The 26,888-nt window shown below is 44.3% G+C and overlaps 1 protein-coding gene across 2 annotated transcripts in view; it reads left to right on the top strand.

The window, feature by feature from the left end:
* The first annotated feature begins 23,345 nt into the window (after positions 1-23,345).
* Positions 23,346-26,888, top strand: part of LYN (LYN proto-oncogene, Src family tyrosine kinase) — a 113,899-nt gene continuing 110,356 nt past the window's right edge. The window contains exon 1 of one of the 2 annotated variants that reach the window (XM_070630596.1): positions 23,346-23,661. The gene's annotated coding sequence lies outside the window, so the exon portion shown is untranslated. The remainder of the gene's footprint in view (positions 23,662-26,888) is intronic. The other variant, XM_070630595.1, reaches the window with a different exon arrangement.

Here is a 26,888-nt window from a genome sequence, read left to right as displayed (position 1 = left end):
TATAATAGTTCATAATGGTCTCTTGTGATCCTTTGTATTTCGGTGGTATCAATTGTAACATCTCCTCTTTAATTTCTGATATTATTTATTTGAGTCCTTTCTCTTTTTTTCTTGGTGAGTCTAGCTGAAAGTTGGACAATTTTGTTTACCTTTTCAAAGAAATAGCTCTTAGTTTCATTGGTCTTTTCTACTGCCATTTTAGTCTCTATTTCACTTATTTCTGTTCTAATCTTTGTCATTTGTCTTCCTTCTACTATCTTTGGGCTTATATGTTCTTCTTTTTCTAGTTCCTTGAGGGGTAAAGTTAGGCTGTTTATCTGAGACTTTTTTGGTTCTTGAAGTAGGCATTTATCACTATGAACGTCCCTCCTAGAACTGCTTTTGCTGCAAACCATAAACTTTGGTTGTTACATTTCCATTTTCATTTGTCTCAAGGTGTTTTTTTGATTTCTCTTTTGATTTTTTCTTTGACCCATTGCTTGTTCAGCAGCATGTTGTTTAATCTGCACGTACTGTGAATTTTCCAGTTTTCTTCATGTAATTAGTCTCTAGGTTTATTCCATTGTGGTTAGAAAAGATGTTTGATATGATTTCAATCCTCTCCAATTTATTAAGACTTGTTTCGTAACCTAACATATGATCTGTCTTGGAAAATGTTCCATATACACTTGAGAAGAATGTGTATTCTGTTGTTCTTGGAAGGAATGCTTTGTGAGTCCATAAAAGGAATGCTCTGTTAAGTCCACCCGGTCTAAGGTGTTGTTTAATGCCAATGTTTCAGTATTGATTTTCTGTCTGGATGATCTATCCATTGATGTAAGTGGGGTATTAAAATCTCCTATTATTATTGTGTTGCTGTCTATTTCTCCCTTTAGGTCTGTTAATATTTGCTCTTTATATTTAGGTGCTCTTATGTTGGGTGCATAAACATTTACAAATGTTATATCTTCTTGTTGGATTGACCGCTTTTATCACTATGTAATGCTCTTCTTTGTCTCTTATTATAGTCTTTGTTTTAAAGTCTATTTTGTCTGATCTAAAACAAATTTGTCTGTGGGGAGAAGCTTTGAAACTATGTAAATATCCTGTTTCTCATCAAACTTTCAATTTACATATCAGCATAAACCCATGTTTTCTATTTTACATTTTGGTTATAATCTGTTACCTATAATGCATTATAAATTTGTTACTCTCATTATTTATTTTATATCCAAATTGAACCAGATTTGGCAAGTGGCAGTTCCTGAAAAGTGACTTCAGTGTCCTTTTGACATCTCACCATTTTTTGAGTACTTTCTTGCTTTCTGTCTCAAAAGATGTTCCAACCTCATCTTGTACTTTCCTTGCCCTAGACCTGGAATTGGACATTCCTCCATGGTGTTCTGTACCTTTTCAGAGGAGAATAGTATTTAGAAGTCAATATCTAGGTACTGGTGTGCTCATTTTTATTGCGATGATGCTGCTCCCAAGCCCTCTTGGTGAGCAGAATGAGGGAATAGAAGTACGTACTTACATGCATGTGCACATGTGCATGCACACACACACACACACACACACACACACACACACTACCTTTATATTTATTTCTCTGTCTGCATTTCCCTAATCTGTGATTTCATCATTGAAGAAGAAGACGTTGGGGAGATGCTGCCACTAGGTTTGGGATCCTGAAGATTTGGTTCTTCCCTGGGTTTTGTTTATTTATTGGTTGATTGCTGTGTTAGTCTGCTAGGGCTACCATAACAAAATATCCCAGACTGGGGAGCTTAAATAACAGAAATTTATTTTCTCACAGTTATGGAGGCGAGAAGTCTGAGATCGAGGTGACATCAGGGTTGTTTTCTCCGGAGACCTCTCTCCTTGTCTTGTACATGGGCTACCTTTTCTTTATGTCCTCACATGGTCTTCCCTTGGTCTATGGTAATGTCCTAATGTCCTCTTCTTATAAGGACACCAGTCATATTAGACTAGGGCCCACCCACATGAACCTATTTTCATATATTTTCAATATATATTTCGTATGTTTCAATATATGAATTTGGGGGGGTGGATATAACTTAGCCCCTAACATTTGATTTACAGAAAAATCGGCAAGCAATTTGGCAAAGGTCTATATGTTCTAAATCAAAACAAACAAACAACAATAAAGATTTTTAAAAGAAACAAAAAGCATTATATTTCCTTCCTTTAGTGTGGAAGCCCAGTCTACACTGTGCAGTGGGCCAAGTCTGTCCTCAGTTTACAACCTCCTTCCCTTCTAGACCATTCCCATAGGCCTGTGGGGGTCTATTCTTCATAACATCTGTAATGTAGTTATATTCAATTTATAATTTTAATTTTACTTTTAATGTCCTGGAAAAATGTCCTTTTAGAATTTGTAAATTTATTAAAAGTTCATTATTTAAGATTGACCCTCAACCTAAGCAAAAACAACATTGAGAAATGTCTACTTCTCAAAAATTTTATTCTTTGTTCCACAGTATCGTCAGTTCTACATTTAACCAAGTTTCACTTTTTTCTTAACGTCTAAACTGTATTGGAACAGAAACAAATTTCTTCTTCATTTATTTCCATCTTGCTTTTTTACAAATTGGTATCCGTTAGACTAAAACTTCCCAGCTATCTCAAAGTCAACCAGAAAGCTATTTTTAGAAAAGAAAATAATTTCATCTTATAATAAATTCAAAATGTTTTTATGGTTAACCAGCTATTTCGTTCCTTTTCTTTCCTAGCCTCTTTTTTCTCCTTCATGTGGCACAATGTTTGAAAAAGACCAGAGAATTTCTCTCCCACTTTGGTTTCAGTGTTCCAAGGAAGCCCCTTTCGGGGTAGAGGATGCTATCTAAAGGTAGCTAGAGAGGCCCACTGTCTTGAGGTTCCACCACGCTCACCTACATTTTATGCTGGATAACACAAGTGTGGTATTTGACCTTCTGGCCAAGGGTAACTTATGTTTGTCATGAGGAATTTTCACAAAGCTTCTCCCCCTAGGCTTGGGTGAACAAATTCGGGGAGTGGGAGTGTGCAGTGTGCGGGCTCAGGCTGCAGAGCTGGGCTCCGCCAACTTCCAGCTGGGCTGTTTGGGGCAAGACTTGATCTCCCTGAGATTCAGTTTTCTCTGCCATGAAATGGGAACAATCACCACAGTCAGGGCACCTAGCACACAGCAAATGCGCAACGATAACAATGTGGAATAAATGTGAGAATCGAAAAGAGATAATGTGTGCAAATACTTCAGCGCGTTGCCTGAAGAACGCAAAAACTTCTGCAACAACACGTATTAGCCCAGAGAAGAATCAAGAAAAAAAGGCAGTAGAGAAAAAGAAATAAATGGCAAGTTTTATTATTCCTATTTATAGATATATAGGGTAAATGACTAAGGAGGTGTAACAGCATAAGTTAAAAATCGGAGGAACTGTAACCCTTTTCCTTTGGACAAACCTTTCCATATCTTTATATTGATATGCTAGATTACGCAAAACATCATACTTTCCTTTTATTTCATTTGGTGCACTGGAGAGACATCCAGTCTTCAAACTCAGCTCTTCCTCCTGGAGGTGCATTTACAATTCCTCCTAAATCTCAGTGAGTCATCCCTCCTCTGCTACTACAGCACAAAGCAGTTGAGGGGGGACCAGGAGGGTTGTATTTCCCCCAGGGGATTGTTCTCCTTTCCCTGACCAGCTCGAGCAGTCTGAATGCTGCTGAAAGTTTTACCCCATGCAGTCTGGAGGCATTCATACTTTGACTCTGAATTAGACACAGTAAAAAGAGTTTGAAAGGTCAAAAACAGAATAGTTCCTCTTTCTCTACCAAAAGAAAGCATTCCTCTCATTTCCCTGTATTTTCTTCTTCCTCTACTCCTTTGACATCATCTATTGAGAATTTCCCATGAGCCAAGCCACGCTGCATCCTTTATGAGTTGTGTCTCATTTAATTCTCACCCCCGTCCTATGAAGTCTTGTCCTTTCTATTTTAACGATCAGAAACCAAGGTTTAGTGAGTTCACTAACTTTCCCAAGCTTGACCTCTGCTTGAGGGATAACTGATCCCCTATCTCCCCCAGCTGTGACCACTCTACCTTTCCTTCACCCCACACTTCCCAACCCCCACCATCAAATTCCAACCTCTCAATCCACAGGAACCAGCAGCACGGCAGTAGTTCCCTACGGCATCTTTATATCCTGCCCCTGCTAACAGTGGTCAGTGACTCTCAGAGTTCATTAAGCGAAGTTGTAACCTCCATATTCAAGACTGCACTATCTGGCCTCAAGCCGCCCTGTCTTCTTTATTTTCTAAACTTCCCTCAACCCCTCCCCACAGCTGACCCATTTTTCAAACCTCCTTCCCCAGACATTACGCTCCCTACACACACACACACACACATCCCTACACACTTCACTGGGCACACAGACATGTGTCTGCATGCACACAAACCTCTACACACAGATATAACACACACACATCCCCGCAGACCCCCACTCCTGCATAAACACACACAGACATCCTTACACACAACACACCCCTATACACACATCCTTACCCACACATGCCCCTGAGCACAAACACACATCCTACACACACACATGTCTTTACCCATACTCACACCCAGCACATCTGTGTACACACAGATCTCTATACACACATACTCCGCTACATACTCACACCTCTACACACATTCAAATTCCATTCCTATACACGAGACAGGAACTAGCCTAACGAGAAAGGGCCATCTGCAAGGCCCCTGGACTAACAAGATAAGGCCCCTAGCCAATCCGCAAGCTTGGAGGATCAGATAGAGACCACTAAGCTCCATGTTCCGCAGCCTCCCCACTCTCTTGGGCTTACACATGTGCCCTAGCACCCAGGAGTCCACTAAAGGTGACCCTAGCCCCATTACCATAGTACAAATCACACCCAGGGTGGAGAGCCAGCATGCCAATGATACATGTGTTGCCTGTAGTAGCATGCTACATGACAGTGCAGGTGTAAGCACAACCCCGCCTCTACATGCCATGACAAGGCCCTCCTCCCCAGCCTTTGCCTAATAAAAGCCCCACAATCCTGCTCCCTAAACAGCCGGTCACCTGCCCCTTTCCTTTCCGCACCGGCTCCCTCATGCCTGTCCTGTGCACAAGCTAATAAACTTTTACTTTCCTACTCCCGTTGTCTCTCTTGATTTCTATCCCTGGGGACAGGAACCCAATGTGCCGGTAACATATACACACCCCTAAATAACATGCTCTATATACACACACACACCTGCACGAACACACACACCCTAACACACATGCACAACTAGGCCAATATCTGAATATGGATGAAGAGTGGAAGAAACCAGAGATACATTTTACCATTTAACAATTTCAATGATGGAACTGAGGGAAATTTTCTTTCTTTGCTAATTTTTTTTTAATAACATGATTTGGCAGTAAATATATATTGAGAGGAGAAAGTTCATTTCAGGTAATGTAATTGAATTTTTGTGCAGAGGAGACATTTAAGCAGCCTAATAAGACTGTGTCAGTAAGTGCAATTTATGGGGCTGGCCCGGTGGAGCAGCGGTTAAGTTCCCACGTTCCACTTCTCAGCGGCCCGGGGTTCGCCGGTTCAGATCCTGAGTGCGGACATGGCACCGCTTGGCAAAACCATGCTGTGGCAGGCGTCCCACATATAAAGTAGAGGAAGATGGGCATGGATGTTAGCTCAGGGCCAGTCTTCCTCAGCAAAAAGAGGATTGGCAGCAGTTAGCTTAGGGCTAATCTTCCTCAAAAAAAAAAAAGTGCAATTTAAAAAAAGAGGAAGAATTCACCTTCATGTGTCTTTGTTTTGCTCTTCAAAGGATTGTGGAATTGAAAGCATGGAATTTGCTTTACTGCATCTCAATGAGAAAGTGTTGCCATCCCTTTTTATGTGAAGCTGTTACTCTTCCTTTTCTTCTTCTTATTCAGTTACTGGTGAGTTTTTGCAATGCACCACTTTTGTATGGCTCAAGGGCTAAAGAGGTTTTTTCAGTTGAGCAAGTGCTTTCCCAGCTTTGCAAAACAGAGATTCAATCAAGAGATATCTTCCTCATACCATTTATTATCAAGAACTGAAGAAGGAGGAACTCCCAGAGGTTTCGAGTTCAGATAGAAGGCCTGGCTTGCTTCTGCTTAGATCTTCTGAGTTATCATCCTCTGCATGTCTACAGGTAAATTTCTCTCACTTCGAAAAGAATGATAGCAATACCTTTATATTAGCACGAGGATAGCTTGTCATCCTCAAATCTATGTGTTTAATATTTATGAGGCGAAAAGTACCATGCACAATAAAACCATTTCCGACGTGACAAGTTTTACAGTGAGTCATGGGTCTGCCCAACCAGATAAATGTAACAGGACATCCTGTAGCCGCTGTGCAGTTTTTCCAATGCCTTCAATTTTTTCTTTTTTCGGCTCTGCACGAGATGTAAAGGCAACCAGACTTTAACCAAATACTAAAATATGTTATAATTATAGTTGCAATTAATTGTGTACCAAAGGAGAATTTTAAAGAGACTGCTAGAGGACTATTGTATCTAATAACATCCCTGCAAAATAGATGTTTATTTTAGAGCACAAATCCCCTTCCTATTGATCTTTATTCATCGGTACTCTCCTCTCCCCCTCATTCTTGCTCTTGCCATGTGTCTGGTTTTGGCTATTATTTTTGCTTTTTTTTACTGGGAAATGAGGAACTTCTCTGAAAGGCCAAAGGAAATATAATTTTGTTTTGGTGACATGCTATTTTGTACAGAGTTCCCATACCACTTTGAAATGATTTTATATTTCTTCCCAACGGAGTGAAGAAAGAATCATCAGATCAAGTAGACAGCAGCAGACTAGGCCACCCATGAAATGGCTGAGGATTCACAAGGACAGAACAAAAGTCAGTTAATATGTAAAAAAAGGATGAACAATTAAGAAATCAACAAATTATTATTTAGGTTATACTTAAAGTACAAAATGCATGTTTTCTTTACCTAATGATGATGACAATGACCCTTAGTAAACATTAACAAAATAAGTTGTATTTGATTTTCACAGATGTCCTCAAATTTCTTAAGCATCGTATTCCATACTGAGAAGTTATAGTCCAATTCAAGTTATAACAGAACTCAAGTTACAACCCAAAGGACAAAAATGTAATTCATTGAACTTGATGAAACCTTTAATTGTAGATGTTAATATATTTACACAAAGGTAACGTATGACTTTGACAATTATTCTTTCTTGCCTCTTACCGGCGGTGTGATATCGGGCACACTGCCAAGTCTTTCTTTCCTCATCTGCAACCTAGGGATTAACAATACCAACTGCAAATCATTGCTGTGAGAAGTCAATAAGACAATATACAGCAAGTGTCCTGCTTAGCACATAACAAAAATGAAGCAGGTGAGGAGTGCAGAAGGGACCACCAGCTGTGGAGTCAAGACTGTGTTTCATCCTGGAACCACCAATTTACTCATTTAATGTTGGACAAGGATTTTCTCTTTCCTGCACGTCCGTTCCCTTATAGTGAGATGAAACAAAGAGAAACATGGGAAGCCCCCAGGACACTCCCGGCCGGTAGCAGGCAGCTACTACATTCCGGTTTCTGCTCCTTCCTGGCCCTCTCATTCTTCAGCTATAACATTAAAGTGAAAAATAGCAACAAAACGTGATGGAGTTTTACTGGGAGAGAAAAGAAGTAGTATTCTTGCCATATATAGATGATTTCAGACTATAAGAAGAATGGTAGCATTCCCCAAAATAGATCATAGTTTTATACATATGAAGCATATATTAAAGATAGGTGACGTCTGAGAGGTTTTGTGTGGCAAACGTGGAACAATCATGTACAGAAAGGTTCAATTAATAGTTACGGCCTTCTGGGCGGGCCCCGTGGCCGAGTGGTTAAGTTTGCATGCTCTTGTGGGTTGGGATCCTGGGTGTGGACATGGCACGCTCGTCAGGCCATGCTGAGGCGGCATCCCAAATAGCACAACCAGAAGGTCTTACAACTAGAGTATACAACTATGGACTGGGGGGCTTTGGGGAGAAGAATAAAGAAAAAAAAAGATTGGCAACAGTTGTTAGCTCAGGTGCCAATCTTTAAAAAAAAAACAACCCTTAAATAAAAAGAGTTTTTATTTCCATTTTATCATTAATCCTATCCCAGTCCATTAACCAGTTCAACATCATTTATGTTAACTAAACCACTGTTTCTTGATTAGTGCAATGTAAGGTGTGCAAGATGTGTAAATTAATGGAAAATCTGGAAAGAGAATCCAGTTTTCAGAGAGCTCATTGCATCTTTGAATTCCCCTGCTTCTCCACAGAGGAGCTCTGCCAATGACTGTCTCGGGTTTAAAACCTGCTGCTCGGCAAATCCAGCCTGAAGCCTACAGCTGCTTCCAAAGGGAGCCTTCTTGGCGCCCCTGCCCCCCATTTCTTATTCCTGTTTCCAGACTTAAGTCACACTTATGTCATAATCCAGGCCATACACATATGTACACATATACATACACATATACTACAATTACGGTCTCTTCAACTTCATTTAATAAATTGTCCTAAAATTGGAATTTTTTTCTCAGTCTGTCTTTAGCCTAAGGTAGTTGATTACTATAGCTTAATTAGTTCTCAATCATTTCCTGAACCCATTTCTTTGCACGTTTCCCTTAGGATTGAAACTCAGGTCCTGCCAAAGGAATAAGTAAAAATTGAAAAATGATTTCACACAACCATCTTCCCTCCCTCAGGACATGCCTTCTGCAGCCGTGTACTCAGTAGCATTCTAACCTTCAGGTTCAGATCCCAAAACGTCCACATGTAGAGGAACTTTAGATTTATGGTTGGTTTTCTTTCTTTCCATTGAACAGAAGCATCTAGTCGGACTGGTTTACGAAAGCTCACAATAGCTGGTGAAGATTTAAGCTCCTTAATACAAACGATCTTCTTACCACTTCTTTTGTACACAGATGCCCCTCGAATGATTTTCCTTATTGAAACAAAAAGCTGCTTCCGATTGTCCCAAGCACAAATTCTGCTTCATACTGCTCAGCTGATCAGGTGAATTATTTTCTTAGGTTAAAATGCCCTGAATGGGCAATGAAAGTCCTCAGAGTGTTACTGTCAGAAGCACAGAATCTCAAACCTGGAAGTTATTGTAGATGCTATGCAGACCAACCTCTAAGCTCAAAAATGAGGAAAGCAAGCTTTCATAGCTAATAATAGGTAGAGCTGGGGCCTAAACTGAGATTTTATAATTCCCATATAATTCTTTCTATCAAATAAAGGTTATTTTTCTCTCCAGCTGACAATCCAGAGAACTTAGGCTTTATTGATGCATAAAATCATTTTGTTTATAAAATGAATTTGTGATACACTGAAAAATTAACTCATCTAACAAACATTCATTGAGCATCTTCATGTGCCTGGCACTGTGCTAGGCACAGGAATATGAAGGTGAGTGAGACACTGTCCTCAAGTTAAAGAAGCTCAGGGTCCTCTGACACCTGCCTGTGGGACACTGACTTGGGATGCGGCCATCTGCCATCTGCGTTTGAGGCAGAGAATGGACAGATGAGGCGGGTCATCACTGAACAACGGCATGTAGACCAGCAGGATGCACCCTGGTTCTTGCTCAGAGGACCTGAGTTGAATCCCAGCTCCCCAGTCACTAGTTATGCGACCCTAAACAAGTCTCTTAATTTCTCTTTGTCACACTTTCCTCATTTGTAGAATGAGGGTCGGAGTAGCATGTCAGTGTGGTTTTCAGGGCTAAATGACATAAGACATGTAATGTACCTTGAACAATGCCTAGCACTCAATAAATGTTAGTTACTTTCTCTATTGTTGAAAAGCAGGGGTGTAAATCACACCTACCCTCTGTACCTCAAAGACTTCTTATAGGGGCCGGCCCAGTGGCGCAGCGGTTAAGTTTGCATGTTCCACTTCGGCTGCCTGGGGTTCTCCCGTTCGGATCCCGGGTGTGGGCATGGCACCGCTTGGCAAGCCATGCTATGGCAGGCATCCCACATATAGAGTGGAGGAAGATGGGCACAGATTTTAGCTCAGGGCCAGTCTTCCTCAGCAAAAAGAGGAGGATTGGCAGCAGATATTAGCTCAGGGCTAAATCTTCCTCAAAAAAAAAAAACAGACTTCTTATAAAATTGAATGAAATAATGCATTCTAAAATAATTTTTTTAAATGTTATTATTATATTTCTTTTACCACAATATTATCACAACTACCCTCTTACACCTCATTTCTTTCCAGTGAGAGCATTCCAACCACTTGAACAAAATCCATCTGTGTGGGCCCACTACCCTCCAAAAAACATGAAGACCAGAGTAAGAGGTAGGAGTTTAGACCAGGGAAGAAGTTATGTTTCTGTGTGCCTGACCCCATCTCCCTTGGTTCAATGTTACTTTTCATTCAGTAAGCTCCAAGAGAGTTTAGGTAGTAATTTTATCTTATCTCTAGTCTTTAATTTTATTAAGATTTTGTTTTTATTTTTTGTTTATTTCCCATGGAGTTTATTGAAAGACCAATCCCTATTTGTAAAAAAGACATAGTTAATATTAAGGTTAAACTTTGGTAGCATGTTGAATTATGTAAAATTGCCAATCTTCAACCATTTTTGATGTGTAAAAATGGCAATTTGATACAGTTAAATCTGATATTCTATTCGAGAGCAGTGATTATGGGAATAAAGGAAAGACACTCCCATGAAACACATTTAGCTATACAGCAGTTTGAAAACACATGCCTGAGGGTAGCTTATAGCAAATGTCCCAACAATCTATTTGTGATGAAACTAAGCCCAGTGTCTAGAGCAATGCTGCATAGAATAATGGAGGTTGTACCGGCTGGGAACTAGAAGATGTAGCTGGTGGTGCCAGCCCTGCATCAAATCAGCTGAGTGCCTGAGGCCCATCACTGAAGCTTTCTGAATCTCACGCCCAGCAGAAGCCGAGAGGGCATGACTATGCCCTGTGCCTTGGAGTCCAGTAAGAGGGGTCCAGCCCCATTCTCTACATGGTAAAGGCTCTGCTCCTGCCATGCCCTGCCTTTCCATAGTGGGGTCTGGACCCACTTCCAGACCATGCTCCAAGGACCACAAACCACAGAGGCCCTGCCTATGTGCCCCTGGGTAGATCAGATGCTCAGGTCTCCTCCCATAGGGAGGATAGCATTGCAGCATGTGCTCTTCCCCACCCCAGGCTGAGGGGTGGCCAAGGGACAGCTGGCTGTGGGGACGCAGATGGCATCTGGATGTATGAGTTAGGAAGGCCACACTCCTGCATGCAAGGCTGCTCAAAGTGAGGGGCAGAAGGGGCGAGAAGAGGAGGTGGCTTTCAGCCAGCCCTTCTGGTATTGCCACACCCTGATGCACAACTTCAAGGAGTCTGAGAATTCTAACTTCCCAAGCCCTTTTGACCTTTGTGATGGTTAGTTTTATGTGCCAACTTCACTAGGCCATGGTACCCAGATATCTGGTCAAACACCAGTGTAGAGGTTGCTGTGAAGTTTTTTAGATGAGATTAACATTGAAATCAGTAGACTTTGAGTAAAACAGATTAACCTCCATAATCTGGGTGGGCCTCATCCAATAAGGTGAAGGCCTTAAGAGTAAAGACTGAGGTCCCCTGAGGAAGGAGGAATTCTGCCCTCAGACCGCCTTCGGACTCGAGCTGCAACATCAGCTCTTCCCTGGTCTCCAGCCTGCTGGCCTGCCCTGCAGATTTGGGACTTGCCAGCCTCCATAACCGCATAAGCCAATTCCTTAAAATAAATCTCTCTTCTCTCTCTCTCTACATAAATACATATATACAATACATATATATATACACACACATATATATAGTCTATATATTATATGGATATTGATTATATTCTGATAGTGATTATATTAGTATATTAATTATATCATATTGATTTTGTTTCTCTGGAGAACCCTAGGTCATATTTTACTTAACTGTTGCTTGACTTCTATAGACTAGATATATTTGACATACATTATTTGGGTCTCCATTTGTACTTTCATAAGAGGTCCCACAAATACTACGGCAGAGCCTGAATATGTCTGCAGTTCCCACTTTAGGGGATACAGAAGTCCTAAATAGGAGTGCTTTAGCCAAGTGTAGCTAGCACTATACTAGGTGTTTATTGCTATAAGATGGTCAAATGTTGACATTAAAGCTACAGAGGAACGTATGATGGAAGGAGGTGGGAAGAGGCAGGACGGTGCAGTGGGAAGGCCATAGGCTTGGGTAGCTAAACCTAAAGTCAAGACTCGACTCTGTTACTCACTGGCTGTGAGTGGTCTGTGTGATCTTGGAAAACCTCCTTAACCCCTCAGTGACTTAGTCTCATCGAATATAAAACAGAGTAAACAGCATATGCCTCAAACATTACTGTGAGAATTATATATATGATCTATATAAGTCACTGGCCCAGCTCCTGAAGCCGATTGGGAACTCAAGAACTGTGTTAGTTTTCTAGGGCTGCTGTAACAAAGTACCACAAACTGGTGGCTTAAACAACAGACATTGATTGTCTTATGGTCCTGGAGGCCAGAAGTCCAAGATCAAGGTGTTGGCAGGGTTGGTCCTTTCTGAGACTATAAGGAAAACTCTTCTCTGCCTCTCTCCTAGCTGCTGCTGGTTTCCTAGCAATATCTGGCATCCCTGGCTTGTAGATGCATGACTTGAATCCCTGCCTTCATCTTTACATGGCATCTCCCTGTGTGCAGGCTTGTATATCTGAGTCCAAGTTGTCCTTTTTTAAAGGACAGAGTCATATGGAATTGAGCTCGACCCTAATGACCTCTCTTAACTGGATCATCTGCAAAGACCCTGTTTCCAAACAAGGTCACATTCACAGGTACTGGGGATCAGGACTTCAATAACTTTTAGGGGGACACAATTCAACCCATAACAACAAATAATAGTAGGTTTCTCCCGTGAACCAAAACAAAACGTTGCCTCTCTGGGTTCCAACCTCTTATTCCATACTCTTCATTAGGCGAACTCACTCTGAGTACCTGCTGCTTATATGTCCTGCCCTTAGTGCCTGGAGTAACAACAATGACAAACAAAAACAAAGCCAAGAAAACAGTGCTACACAAGAAAAAAAAATTCTGTAACTATGTATGGTGACAGATGTTAACTAGACTTATTGTGGTGATCATTTCACAATATATATAAATATCAAATCGTTATGTTGTACACCTGAAACTAATATAATGTTATATGACAATTATACCTCAATAACAAAACCCAGGCCTGGATCCTCCTTCAGAAGTTCACGGTCTACTGTAGGAGCTCCATGCAGATAAATAACAATATTAGAATAAAGGTATAAAGTGGCAAGTGTCAACAATAACTAGAGGTAACTTTCCGTAGGATTTCAAGTGGGGAAGAGATACAATGAATCTGAAGAAGGCTTCTTTGATGAGGCGTCACTTGAACTGGTCCTTGAAGGATGGGTAAGAATTAGCCATGTGAAGATGGAGGGAAAGGGGAGCATGTGAAAATAAAAACAGAGTTATCTGTCAGTGTGGACTAAGCCACATAAAAATATCCTCAATGTCGTGTGTACTCAAAGCGTTAGTTGACCTGTTCCTCCTTCTACCTTGTCTCCCACCTCATGCCATCACTACTTTATGCATAGATTAGGAAAATGGGGTTACTTTACTGCCTTCACTGTACTTGTATGAGCTAGATGTGACTCACTTTACATAGGAGCAAACAGTCAAATTAAGTCTAGTTTCCCCTGTAATCACAGAAGAACCTCTTCTGATATCCCTGGGTCACATAAGTGAGCAATTCAGTTTCAAAATCCTATTAGTTCAGTGAAAACTCTCCCACTGGGTGGTAAGGTAAATAAATACTGTCTTAAATTCCAACTTTCCTAATGCAACTTTTTCCTCTCGTAACTTTGAATCCTACTTACAATCAGATCTGAAGAATCCGTAAGAACCAAATACTCTGTCTCACAGGACAGTCTATTCTTATTCCCAGAGTTTAACAATAACTAATCAAAATAAACAGGACTTCCGAGGGATAGACACACATAAACTATTTAGATCAACAAAAAGACACACCCAGCGGCAGAGAAAATCATCAACCAACCCTGGAAGGAACTCTACCTTTAGAAGGTGGTTGAGGTTTTATGGAGTGACCTGTAAGAATACTCTGCCTTGTCAGGACTTTTCTAGAGGTGGAGGTAATGATGGAAAATGACTACAGTGAAGCCATAGAGGTCTCCCCTGACACTTCAGTTGGGCAAAAGGCATCACTAGCTTGTTGGTCTGACACGCTCTTTGAGGATAAGCCAATGGGGTTCATACTAAAGCACCAACAGCTTTTCACACATAATTAGAATCTATAGATTCCTGTGAAATCCTTCTCATCTTACAGCAGTGGTGGCCATGTGTGTACAAGAAGTGGTAATAACCACATCGCGATATCAGGCTGGCTCTACAGAGAACTGGCAAATTCAGTCAACGCCTCCTACCAGGGCAAAAAACAGAAGTTGCATTTGAGGCTAAATTCATTGAAAGGCAGCTTTGACTGAGAAACAATATCCAAAATGGTCATCAAACTAAATACGTACATACATAAAGATGATACAACATCGGTCAGCGCAAACAAAGAATGTTACATAATGTAGAATTGATATCAACTTTACGTAAACATCCTCCTCTGGCTATGTCTTCACTCCACAGCTGTTTTCAGAGTGCTTGTGAGGATCCGATTCAGCACGCCCTCTTGCTTCTGGCCCACAAGGCGGTACTCAGAGAACAGAATTATGGGCTGACTGAAAGGGTCGGTAGATGAATGAGAGGTGGGTGATAGCATTAGCTAGGCCCTGAAGAGCCCCTGACAGTTCACGATGAAAGGTTATGATGGACAGTTCTACCAACATAGAGTGACATAAAGCTCTGGGAGGGAGGTTGGGTATGTTTTCCTCCTGGGAAAGCAGTGCAGACATCCATTGCATCACTTTCATGCTCAGGATTTAAACTATTTTGCTGTCATGTCTATGACAGTGGCCAAGGCAGCAGCACAGTTCCAGGGGCCTCAGACACAATGCCCTGTTAGCACCATGCAGCACCAAGCACTAACACGAGTAGCTGGGTTTTCTCTTTGACAGCTGGTCCCAAGTGCATCTCTCAGCAACTCAGCTCCTGGGTCCAGGAGTCTGGACACCCACACACTTTAGCCCCTTCCTGGAGCTCAACGGTGACATCACTGCGCTATGAGGAGCATCTAAGTCTCAGCGCAACTCAAGGTCCCCAAACCAACTTGACCATGAATACTTTTTCCATGTAACCCCTATTAATATTTAATAAACGTTTTGAGAAATTCTGCTTTGTGGTAGTTTATGCATAAACAATATTTTACAAAAATTATTAAAATTTTTCTATAGCCTGAAAGGGTTTCTATGATTTTCCTTTTTTATTTATTAATGTCCTGGTATCTATAACCATTTGAGCTAAAGTCACCCTTTTTTGCTGTTAACACAGGTTTGATTTTTTAATCCTTATCTTTTATGCACACATACGCATATGTACATGCGACTCTCTTAAAGACAGAGAGGTCTCGGGGTGGGGGCCCTGGGTGAGGTGGCTGTTGCTAGGACAGCCAGTTTCTAGGCCAGGGATGCTGGACCCCCTCTAACTGAGGTGAACCTCTGGCATGTGCAGTAGAGAAGGGATGGGGGGAGAAGGGAGGGAATGGGGTCAGCCCTGTCTCTAGGAAGGACAAAAACCTCTACTAAGGTCAGACTCCAAGCCCTGAGCTGGAAGAAGCAGGCGAGCCGGGCTCAGGCCTCCAGCCACAGGCCTAGGACCAGAACCCAGCCTGAAGGGCCAGCCCTCCTCCCACACACACTCAGGTTACACAGGCGGCCTCTGCTCTCTGGAAAGTGAGGAGGAGCAGAGCTAAAAGAAGATGGAGTAGAAAGCATATCGCGAGAGTCCGGAAGCACTGCAGCTGAGCATTCGAGGTCCACACTTCATCTGTGTCCACGGCCCAGCCCACTTGAGCAGGATGCCTGCCCAGTTTCTGAGAGTGGGGTTGATGGCCTCTGCTCACCCTTGGAGACAGGCCCCCCATCCATCCTCTGCCCCTCTTTGTTAATTGACTTGTTTGTTGCTGTTAACATTAAAGGGGATTAGTGGAGCTGCATCTTCCAGAAGGAATTAAACAATATAACCAGCTTTCAAGATCAATGTCTGCATGTGCACCCCTGGACTCCTGGAGCAGCAGGCCAAGTTTGCCCCGCGGCGGGGTGGGGGCAGGGGGCGCCTGGTGGTGGTGATGAGGGGGATGTCTCTTTCTGCAGCTCTTTCCAACCCGGCGCCTCACACAGGCTCCAGCCTCTGCTTACAGAATACACTCATTTATTTCCCCCCAAGGCCCACCTTCCTGCATAATGTCCTAGGCACCACATGACCCTTGCCCCTCCACCTTCGTCCAAACTGCCATAGTCTTAATGCCAACAGTCCTTAAGAAAGCTCTCTGATTAAACTACCTCATGAAGCTGTTCTGAAAATCAAGTGGTTTTTATGTCCTTTTTCTTGATCCTTGCCACTTGTTTTTCTAAATTTCTTCTATCTCCTTTCCCTGACACAATCCAATTCCAGAAAGTTCTTTTTTTTCAAAAGTCATAGGATATGCCATTTGGCAACCATCACAGTAATAAGTGATTCAGGCAAGAATCATCAATGGATGCTAATACAAGTGGGTAAAAGTTTGATGAAGAGCAGGAAAGAGTATCAAAGTATCACACTATAAGATACTGATTAATTATAAAAGTAAAAATAATGATTTTAAAGTGGAGAAACTAGGCAGACACCTCCTAAACCAAGTGACCCAAGTTGACCTCACCAGCAATGAGAAAATGGACCCCCTGTGCCTCCTGATAGCCACACTGAGAAGAACACAACAGCACTTCACTATAGTGATGCTCCTGACAAAAATGCACAGCCTGGATCTAATCCTGAGGAGATAGCACATAAACCCATATTGAGAGAAACCTACAAAATAACTGGTTGGTATTCTTAAAAAAATGTCAATATTGTGAAGCACAAAAAAGACTGAGGAACTGTTCTAAATTAAAGGACGACTAAGGAGACATGAAAACTAAATGCAAAGCACGATCTGTGATTTTCTTTGGCTAGGAAGTATAGTTTTGAGACAATTGCCAATATTTGAATCTGGCCTGTAGATTGTGCTGTATGAAGGTTACTTTCCTGTTAAGAGAACGTCTCTGTTTTAGGAAACACAACCTGAAGTATGGAGGGCTAAAGGAGCACCACCTCTGCAATGTACTCTAAAACAACAGTTCTGAGAAACTTATAGATGGAGCACAAATATGGTTAAACCTTAACAGCTGGAGAGTCTGGCTGAGGGATATATGGTGATTCTTTGTGCTATCCTTGGAAGTTTTATTTAAGTCTGAAATTATGAAAAGCTAAACACGTGTTCCTATTTAGCATGAGATCATCTAAAAAACAGGTTGGCACCTCTAGAATTAGAACTGGGGCAGGGCAGCCACTGCGTCCTGAGACCAGCTTGATTTGAGGGGCTGGGCAGCCTTGCTGATGATCAGAAGGTGGAGACAGAGGGGAGGTGGTGCTGGGGCTCCGCCCTCAGAGAGGAAACACAAATGAAGTCACAAGCAATTCTCCCTCGTACCTTCTGGACATTCCCTGGGAGACCCCAGAACCCTAAACTCCAACTACATGAGGCAATTTTTTATGCATGCTTCACTACTTTGGTCTACTGTAATTACCATGAAGCACAATCTTGTGTACCACTGAGTGATTTGTTGTAAATTTGATAAGATTTCAAACCTAATTATGTGGTTGGTGTTATTCCCATTATTATTTGGCTCAGTTTGAACAATTTCTTGTCCAGTTAGCTTGGTTGTTCCTTTACACTATATGGTAAAAGAACTGAAAAGGACTCTGCTTAGATTTAGCCCTGCTTGCTTCCGGGCACACTGTGCTGTTTCTGTGGTTTGTCAGGCTCAGAAGCCCGGACTTTGCAGAAGGCACTGTAATCTAAGGGTGCGAGCTCGAGCTGTGATATCGTCTGACAGAGAGAACTGGTTTCGAATCCAGCATGTGCCACTCCAGCAAGGCGAATTTGGGCCATTTTCTTATCTAACAAATGTAGAAAGTAAAACCTGCTGGTTGTGGGGGTTGGTTGGAGGCTTTAACATCAAACGACCTGCCCGGTTCCTGGGTGGGAGTGGTGACCGAAAGCCTCAGAAATCAACCTCTTCCCCACGGGCTCTGGACGAACCGACACTCTCGCTTCTCTCTGTAATGCACGGCTCCAGCCCTCCAGCAAAGTAAACCTTCTCCTCTGGGCAATGCTCACATACTTTTCCAAAAGCCAGCAGTTTTGATGTCAACGTGCACCTGCTATTACAAATAGGCGATTTTATTATATAGAAACAAAAAATACGAGAGCAAAAGTTGTTTCCATGTAAGCTAAGTTCAATATTTGGAAGCAGTCACAGGTAAAATGGTAAAAGCCAACAGCTGCACTGAATTAGGTGTGAGTGAAGCAGCTGTGGAAGACAGGAGATTGTGGGTGAGATGGCTCTGCTTCCACAAAGCTGTAACTGGAAATCAGGGAGGTGTCACGGGTGTGGTTTAGGTAGGAAAGACGGCCCAGAATGCTACGTAAGTGATTCCGGCTCAGAGAAAACCCCTGCATTACACGAGAGGTTGGCAGTGAATGAATGAACTTGAGGTTGAAGTTCAAGTGAAATGTTGAAGGCACATTCACATCATTTTTATGATTTCCCCACTTTAAACAACATTTCTGATTCATCAGCCCCAAGTGTGCAGATGAGAGGCCTGCTAGCCTGTTTTTCGTTTGTTTGGTGAGGAAGATTGTCTCTGGGCTAAGATCTGTGCCAGTCTTCCTCTATTTTGTATGTGGGATACTCCCACAGCATGGCTTGATGAGAGGCGTGTAGGTCGGCACCAGGGATCCGAACCCATGGACCCTGGGCCACTGAAACAGAGTGCGTGAACTTAACCACTATGCCATGGGGCCGGCCCCCCACTAGTGTATTTTATTAAGATCCCTGGTGATCAGGAGAAACCTATCTAGCAAATGTGGCCCATGTTCTCCCAGGGTGTTTAGTTGGGGCTCTTTCCCAACGGTTCCCAATCTTGGCTGCTCATTTGTACCACCTGGGGAGCTTCAGAATCTCTGATGATTGGGTCTCCCCTCAATCCACCCCCCGGGCTTTGATTTAATTATCTGAGTAGGGCCTGGGCAAGTGGTTCTGACGTGGCCCAGGATTGAGCAGCACTGCTCTTTCTTATTTGCTACTTGGGCTTCAGGTGTGTGTCCATGTTTGTGAGAGTCAGATGGAGAGCCTTAGCCTCCACTCTGCCTCTCCCCACAAAGCCAGCCAGGGGTCTTGTGTAAACAGTCTGTAGGAGTCCCTGAGTTGCCCTGAGGATTCCGAAGGGCAGCTTCCAGAAGAGGGACAGAGGCACCACGGACAGTCTACACCATGGCAACGTGATGGGCTGCAGATTATATGGCGAGGTGGGTGGGCTGAAAGGAAAGTGTGTGCCAAGCATGACCAACTCGGCTGTAAGTGCCAGGATCTGTGAAGGTCTGTGTTGAAGGAGAATTTCCTTGAGATCAGGGGTTTTGTTTTCCTACCAGTGGAAGATGGGATGTTCTTACGCACCGTCAATTTCTGTGGTAGTTTTTTGGTAGTTATGATCTATAAAGTGCCACAAACAACGAAGCAGTTAACGCTGACCATTGTTCCTAGGAGGAACACAGGGTTAGGTTGCTGCAAGCCTCTGGACACCACATTTTCATCAATTGATTGATAGATAACCTTGTTTTAGGTGTAAATCTGTTTAAAGACACTTTGTCTATTGTTGATTCACTAAGCTTACTGACCACACTCATGCCTGAATGAAGCTGATCTAACACACGTATTTCTCCATAAGGTAATCTCCATAAGGCAATCACAGCCTTCTTAGGACACTTGACAGCACTTCAGCACTACGCTTGGGGGCCATTTTAAACAGTGGAATCACCATCAAAAAGCACAAAAATGCAAAAAACATGGCACTAAATAGATCCCCCAAAGGACACGTTGATAGAACATGAGCTAAAACAAGAAGGCGGAGCATCACCTCATCTGACCTCAGCTGGGAAGGTGTACATGGGGAGACTCAAATATTCACCTCTGTGCTCATGTCCATGAATGACTGTGAAAGTGCTGCAAGGATTGATTATGCGGTTACAAATAAATTTTAGTGAGTAGGTGAATTTGCAGATACAGAATCTGAAAAAAATGAGGATCGACTAGACAAGGTTGATGCCATTTCCACTACTTCCTCCTTGTGTCCTTCTCAGTCACATCCCTCACCTCTTCAAAGCCTGCTTACCCTGTCAAGGGGTCTTTGTTAATTTTCAACCTCCCCCTGATCATTCCCTCCCGTGCTCAATTCTCAATAGAGAATACTGTTGAGACAACTCAGCCCCTCAATCAATGAACCAATCAGTCAATACTAAGGAAGTATTTTAAAGCACCTAACAGAACTTTTGAGAGGTACAGCAGGAAAGAGACAAATACAAGAAGCAATGCCTTCCAAACAGGGGTTACTATTTATTCACATGAAACGAAGGCCAACAATGCTAACAAGTACCTAAGTCTAGTTTAAAATGCCTGTTGCACACTGTTAAGTGCTCTAGATACCTAGAAAAGAAGGCTACCAATGAGGGCTTTACCTACAACTTTTCTGGGCCATGCAACTTTCATGGGACTTTACAGAGGAAGGAGAGATACAGAGAGAGGGTGGAGGAAGTATTCAGGATATATGAATACAGCCTGAGATGTGGGAAGGACAATAGTTTTTTTCTTTTCCAAATAAGAATAAAGAGATGAACTCAGCTAGGATGCTTGTGTGTGAGGAGGCAGAAGTGGCGTAGCCGGGTGCAAGCCCAGCTCTTTCTGATGATGCTTTGTTCCTCACGCCAAGAGGCATTTTACCAAAAACACTGGCAGGATATTCCAGATCGATTGACCAACACCAAACATTCCGTATCCTATTCTTATTTGCCACATGTATCCTTTTAGCCAGGATCTCGAGGACTCACTGGCAACAGGAGATGTTTTAAGTTAGGGCCAATACATTTGAGAGGTCATCCTGAAGAGAAGTCCAGGGAACAGGCCCCCTGGTAGTGAATCACTCCGCAGGATCTGTGACAGATTTCACCCGCACTTTCGACACCTTCCAACAAGTAACCCACCCCTTCCTCTTCAGCAGGAAATTAACCAACTACACACCACTGAACATCATAGGTATAAACCACCTTACTTCTTTTTGTTTAAGGCAGAAGTTTGCAAACCTTCATCCTCTGTTACCAGGAATAGTGACTGCTGTATGGGACTGTATTATGTGGTGTCTGACTCGCCCACTGGGCTGTGGCTGCAGCCTCTTTCTGTGGGGCCAACCTCTTAATAACATGGTCAATAAAAGGTAACCCATCTGAAGTGCTTAGGGCAATGTCTGGCACCCAATAGACCCTAAAGTAAGTATTTGCTGCTATTAACACAAATACCAAATCTCCTACAAAGTGCTGTTTATTTCCTTGTAAATTCTCCAGCGTGGTGCAGTGCTGGCATCCCAGTGAGCAGAATCTTGCTTAGAACAAGTGGGCATCCACAGTGACTGAGGCTACTATTTTTTTCTTTTCTTTTTTTTTTTTTTTTAGATTCTGGGTATATATATATATTTTTTTTATTAATGTTATGATAGATTACAACCTTGTGAGATTTCAGTTGTACATTTTTGTTAGTCATGTTGTGGGTACACCACTTCCCCCTCCGTACCCTCCCCCCACCCCCCCTTTTCCCTGGTAACCACCGATCAGATCTCCTTCTCAATATACTAATTTCCACCTATGAGTGGAGTCATATAGAGTTCGTCTTTCTCTGACTGACTTATTTCGCTTAACATAATGCCCTCGAGGTCCATCCACATTGTTGTGAATGGGCCAATTTCGTCTTTTTTTATGGCTGAGTAGTATTCCATTGTGTATATATACCACATCTTCTTTATCCAATCATCAGTTTCTGGGCATGTAGGCTGGTTCCACGTCTTGGCTATTGTAAATAATGCTGCGATGAACATAGGGGTGCAACGGACTCTTGAGATATCTGATTTCAGGTTCTTAGGATAGATACCCAGTAATGGGATGGCTGGGTCATAGGGTATTTCTATTTTTAACTTTTTGAGAAATCTCCATACTGTTTTCCATAGTGGCTGTACCAGTTTGCATTCCCACCAACAGTGTATGAGGGTTCCTCTTTCTCCACAACCTCTCCAACATCTGTCGTTCTTGGTTTTGGATGCTTTTGCCAATCTAACGGGGGTAAGGTGATATCTTAGTGTAGTTTTGATTTGCATTTCCCTGATGATTAGCGATGATGAACATCTTTTCATGTGTCTATTGGCCATATTCATATCTTCTTTTGAGAAATGTCTGTTCATGTCTGAGGCTACTATTATATCTTGGATTTTTAAGTGGCACTAACTGAGTTGGAATATGAGCTTCAAGACGCAGCTTATTCTTTCAACAAACACTAGTTAGGCACCTGCTGCATGCCAAGCTCTGTACTGCATGTGGGGATGCAGAGATAGTAGGAATGACAGAATAACAGTGCTCATTACTGGGTGTTCGGCACGGTGTGAGCCCCTTACAGAAGGCATTTCATCCTCCCAGTAATCCTACAAACTAGCCATCCTTATCTCCATTTTCCCAGGAAGAAATAGAAGTTTTGAAGAATTGAGTGCTTGCCAGGGCATTAAATCCACAGCCACCAGCTCGCATCAATACCCTGAACACCCTCGTGTACACCCTTCAGGAGCTTACTCTGTAATGAGACCCGAGCATCAACTCGGCACATGAGATTCCCTGTCTAGAGAACTCCGAATGTGGGGGGATCAAAGCGCGTCCCCTCTGCTGCCAGGGGCACAACACCTCCTAACACCTTGGGGAGGAGGCTGGAAGGGAAAGCAAGGAGGCGTGAGAAGTTTCGTCGACGCGCTAAGACGCGAAGGCTTCAGAGGATTTCCGTGGAAGAGGTCCGTATCTGCCTGAGAATGTTGGGCCCGAGGCAGCTCCACCCTCCCAAGCTGCACACTGGGACGCCAGGTTCCTCTGCCTTCAAAGCTCTGCGCGACGGCCACACGAAAGACCCAAACCTTGGGCAGAGGCCAAACGGTCACTTCCCCGCCCTCCGGGCGCAGTATGCAAATCCGAGCACCAGGAAGTAGCTGGGACCTCTCGGCCGAGCCCAGCGACAGCCAGTTCCTCTCCCGCCGCTCCGGGCCGCCCGCCGCTCGCTCCCCGGCCGTGGCGCCCCCGGGCCCGACGCGCCACAGCCTCTAGCCCGCGGCAGGCTGGGCGGCCGCGCCACCCCGGGCCCCGCGCCCGCAGCCCCCCGCCGCGCGCCCTCCTTCCCCGGCCCGCAGCCCCTGCCCACGCGGGGCCCGCTGGGCCGCCCCGTCGCGTCCCCAGCTCTGAACTCAAGTCACCGTGGAGCGCCGCCGCCGCCGCCCCGCAACTTTCACCGCGAGCTGGTGAGTCCCGGGCGCGAGGCCGGCGGTGGGCGCCGGCGCGGGGCGGAGCGGGCGGAAGCCGCGGCTGTGCGCCTGGCCGGAGTCCTGGGCGCGGGGCCGGCCCTGGGCCGGGGGCTGGGGGTCGGCGCGGGCCGCGGGAGCGGGGGGCGCGCACGGGCGCCCGGCCCCGGCGGCGAGGGCACCCCGCAGCCCTGCGCCTGTGGGTGACCTGGCCCGAGTGAGGACGCGGGGGCGCGCAGCTCCGCAGGTGTCTTCCCCCTGGAGCGCACAGGGGCGTGGCGGGAGCTGCGGGCGCGGGGGCGGGCGCCCCGCGAGTCCCTGTGGCGCGGACCCGAGGGCCGGATGCTGTCCTCGCTCGGGCCACTCCCGGCGCCGCGGGGAAGCCCCTCTCCACGCGGAGCGGGCGCGCGGCGGGGATCCTGGAGGGGACTCCTCGGGTCGCCCAGTCTGGTCTCCTCGCCGGGCCGTGGGTCCCCAGAGGTGAGGGATGGGGCTCGGGCCGGCCCTCCCCCAGGCCCGCGGGCAGCAGCCCTCCTCGGTAGCGCCGGCAGCAGCGTGACGTCGAGGGGCTGCGAAGGAGCCTGGTGCTCACCCTCCCGCTGAGCTCGGCGCCTCTCGGCCTGCGGAGGAGCAGTCCGGTGCCCCGCCGGCCGGCGGAGAGGAAGCGCGAGTTATTTTAAGAATCAGGGGTTGCCTTTCCTTCGCCTTGGGGGAAGGGTGTTAGCGTCAGTTTCCACTTTTCTGCGTTATCCTGGCGACCGTGGCGACTGCTGGTTGCTGGACGTTTATAACGTTCCTTCTAATAGCCGGCGTGGTTTTGTGATTGTGTCTTCATTTTTTTGTATATCCACGCGTGTGTGTGCATGTGTCTTAATTACTCCCAATCCACCCAACTTCTTTGCCATCTCAGAAACTCGAGTTGAATTCAGGCCTTGCAATTTCCTAACCGTGTGTGAACTTGATCTTATTATTGAAATTCCCTGTTTGGGTTTCCTCATCTCTAGGAGAATATATCTACCTCCTGAGCTATTTATTGCACTTAAAGCCCCAAGCACATACTAGGCATTCCATAAATGGTGCTGTTGTTGTTGTTTATTGCAAATAATTCTGTCCATAAATCGAGATTTATGGTTCTTTGTAATTTGTTGCTTATAAACCTAAGACTACATGTCCAGTTTAGCCACCTGACCTTACTAGTAAATCTGCTTAATAAATACACCAGGGATTTGCTGTCCCAAAGCAGGCCCCACAAGTCTCACTCACCCTGAGAACTAGCCAGCAAGGATGCTTGACTGATTTTTGACTTGTTGGCTGCCCCCAGCCGCCTGCAGGGTTCAGGAGGGCAGAAGCATCTCCTTAAGCACTGAAGGAGCGCAGGAGCTGACTAAGTACCAAAAAGTCCCTCCTGACATGGTGAGCTCTGCTGGAAAAGGGTGGGATTCGTTGTCACTGGTTCTCATTTGGGGGTGCAAGGTAAACATCTTGAGGCTTGAGGAAGTTTAATTTGATTACAAGAGGCTTTTGGTGACTGGGCCTTTTTGGATGGAGAGTGCGGTGACCACTTCCTGAGTGAAGAGTACAAGGCAGCCCATGTCAGAGAAGGGAAGGCAGGAGCAAAACCTGAGTTTGGGTCTCTTCCACCATTTACCGGAGCTGTGATTTACGCTAAGTGACTTGGGCCGTTTATTCAGCCAACATTTCCTTCATAGCAGTAAGCAGAGTTATATTTTGATTTGTCTGCCCGTGTATAGTCTATATTCACCACTACAATGAAGGCTTCGTGAAAACAGCTTTCTCTGTCTGGTCCAAAACGCTAGACCCCGTGCCTGTCGCGTAGTCAAGATTACTTAGAAGAAGGAATGAAAATCTGCTCTGATCCTGGTCCTGTGCAAGGTGGAAGAATAGGGCTGGCCTCTAAAGCATTTGCAGCTTGCTGTCCCCCACTTCCTGGTTTCTAAAATGGGGATTTGGGGATCTCTTTTGGATTGTCAGTGTATCCCTGCTGTAGTGTTCTAAGTGGGAATCTCCATTCAGCCCTGGTTACTCTGCTGTACCACTGGGAGAGAGGTCTTCATTTGGAGTAGTAAGAGGTAGCCTGCAAAGGTAGTTTGCCCAATCAAAAAGACCCACTTTGGGGCCAGCCCAGTGGCGCAGTGGTGCGCACATTCCACTTGGGCAGCACAGGGTTCGCTGATTCAGATCCCAGGTGCGGACATGGCACTGCTTGGCAAGCCATGCTGTGGCAGGCGTCCCACATATAAAGTAGAGGAAGATGGGCACAGATGTGAGCTCAGGGCCAATCTTCCTCAACAAAAGGAGGAGGATTGGCAGCAGATGTTAGCTCAGTGCTAATCTTCCTCAAAAAAAAAAAAGATCCACTTTATCTTAGAGTCATTGGTGTTGCAAAGGTATGTGGAGAATTTGTGATCTCCACTTCCCCGCCAATGGCATTCTTTCAGCAGAAAAGTGGTCCAGCAGTTTGTGAATCAATGACTTTCAAAACCTTTTAGTTCTATCATATTTGTGTTAAAAAATAAGTCACCAAAACATCTGAGACGCCAGTTGGTTCAAGTGAATATATGGAGTTGTAATTTAACAAAATTAAACTATATTATCCATAAACAAACCTGTATTAATTTTAAACCTGTATAAATGAGAATATAATGTGTACATGTTACTGTTACAGCTCACTCACACTGCTGACCTGAATGACCTCTGTGTCCTCAGGCGTGGATAGTATTAACATTGAAAGTCACCACAATCATTAGTTGGGACATTGATAAGTGACACGTTGATGGCAGAGAAGGCCTCAGACCTCTCCAGGGTTCTTCCTGGTGATGATGGTGCTAACACCTGTCATTTATCCAGGGCTCTGAAGCCTTCCTGAACTCTGATTTCATTTAATTGTCTCATGGCCCCCCAGGGTAGGCAGGGGCAGCCACAGAGAAAGAGGGTCGGTGTCATGTCCAAGGTCACAGGCCTGGTTAAGTGACATCGTTGGGCGGAGTAGGTGTGTGTTCTGGCTCCAGCTTTAGAGCTTTTCCCACTTTTCTCCCTTTGGATCTATAGTAGGTACTCAGTTACTTAAAAGCAAAGAAATTAGTTTTTCGTTTAATAAATATTTTTAAAGCAGGGGATCACAAGGTAATTTTCTCCTATCACCTGGGAATTGTGTGACCTAAGGGGCAAATGAGCAGGTGCACTGTGAAGCAGGACACTTAGGTGTA

This window comes from Equus przewalskii, chromosome 8 (genome assembly GCF_037783145.1).
Source record: "Equus przewalskii isolate Varuska chromosome 8, EquPr2, whole genome shotgun sequence".
Taxonomy (NCBI): Eukaryota; Metazoa; Chordata; class Mammalia; order Perissodactyla; family Equidae; genus Equus; species Equus przewalskii.
This window is presented reverse-complemented; position numbering and strand designations above follow the sequence as displayed.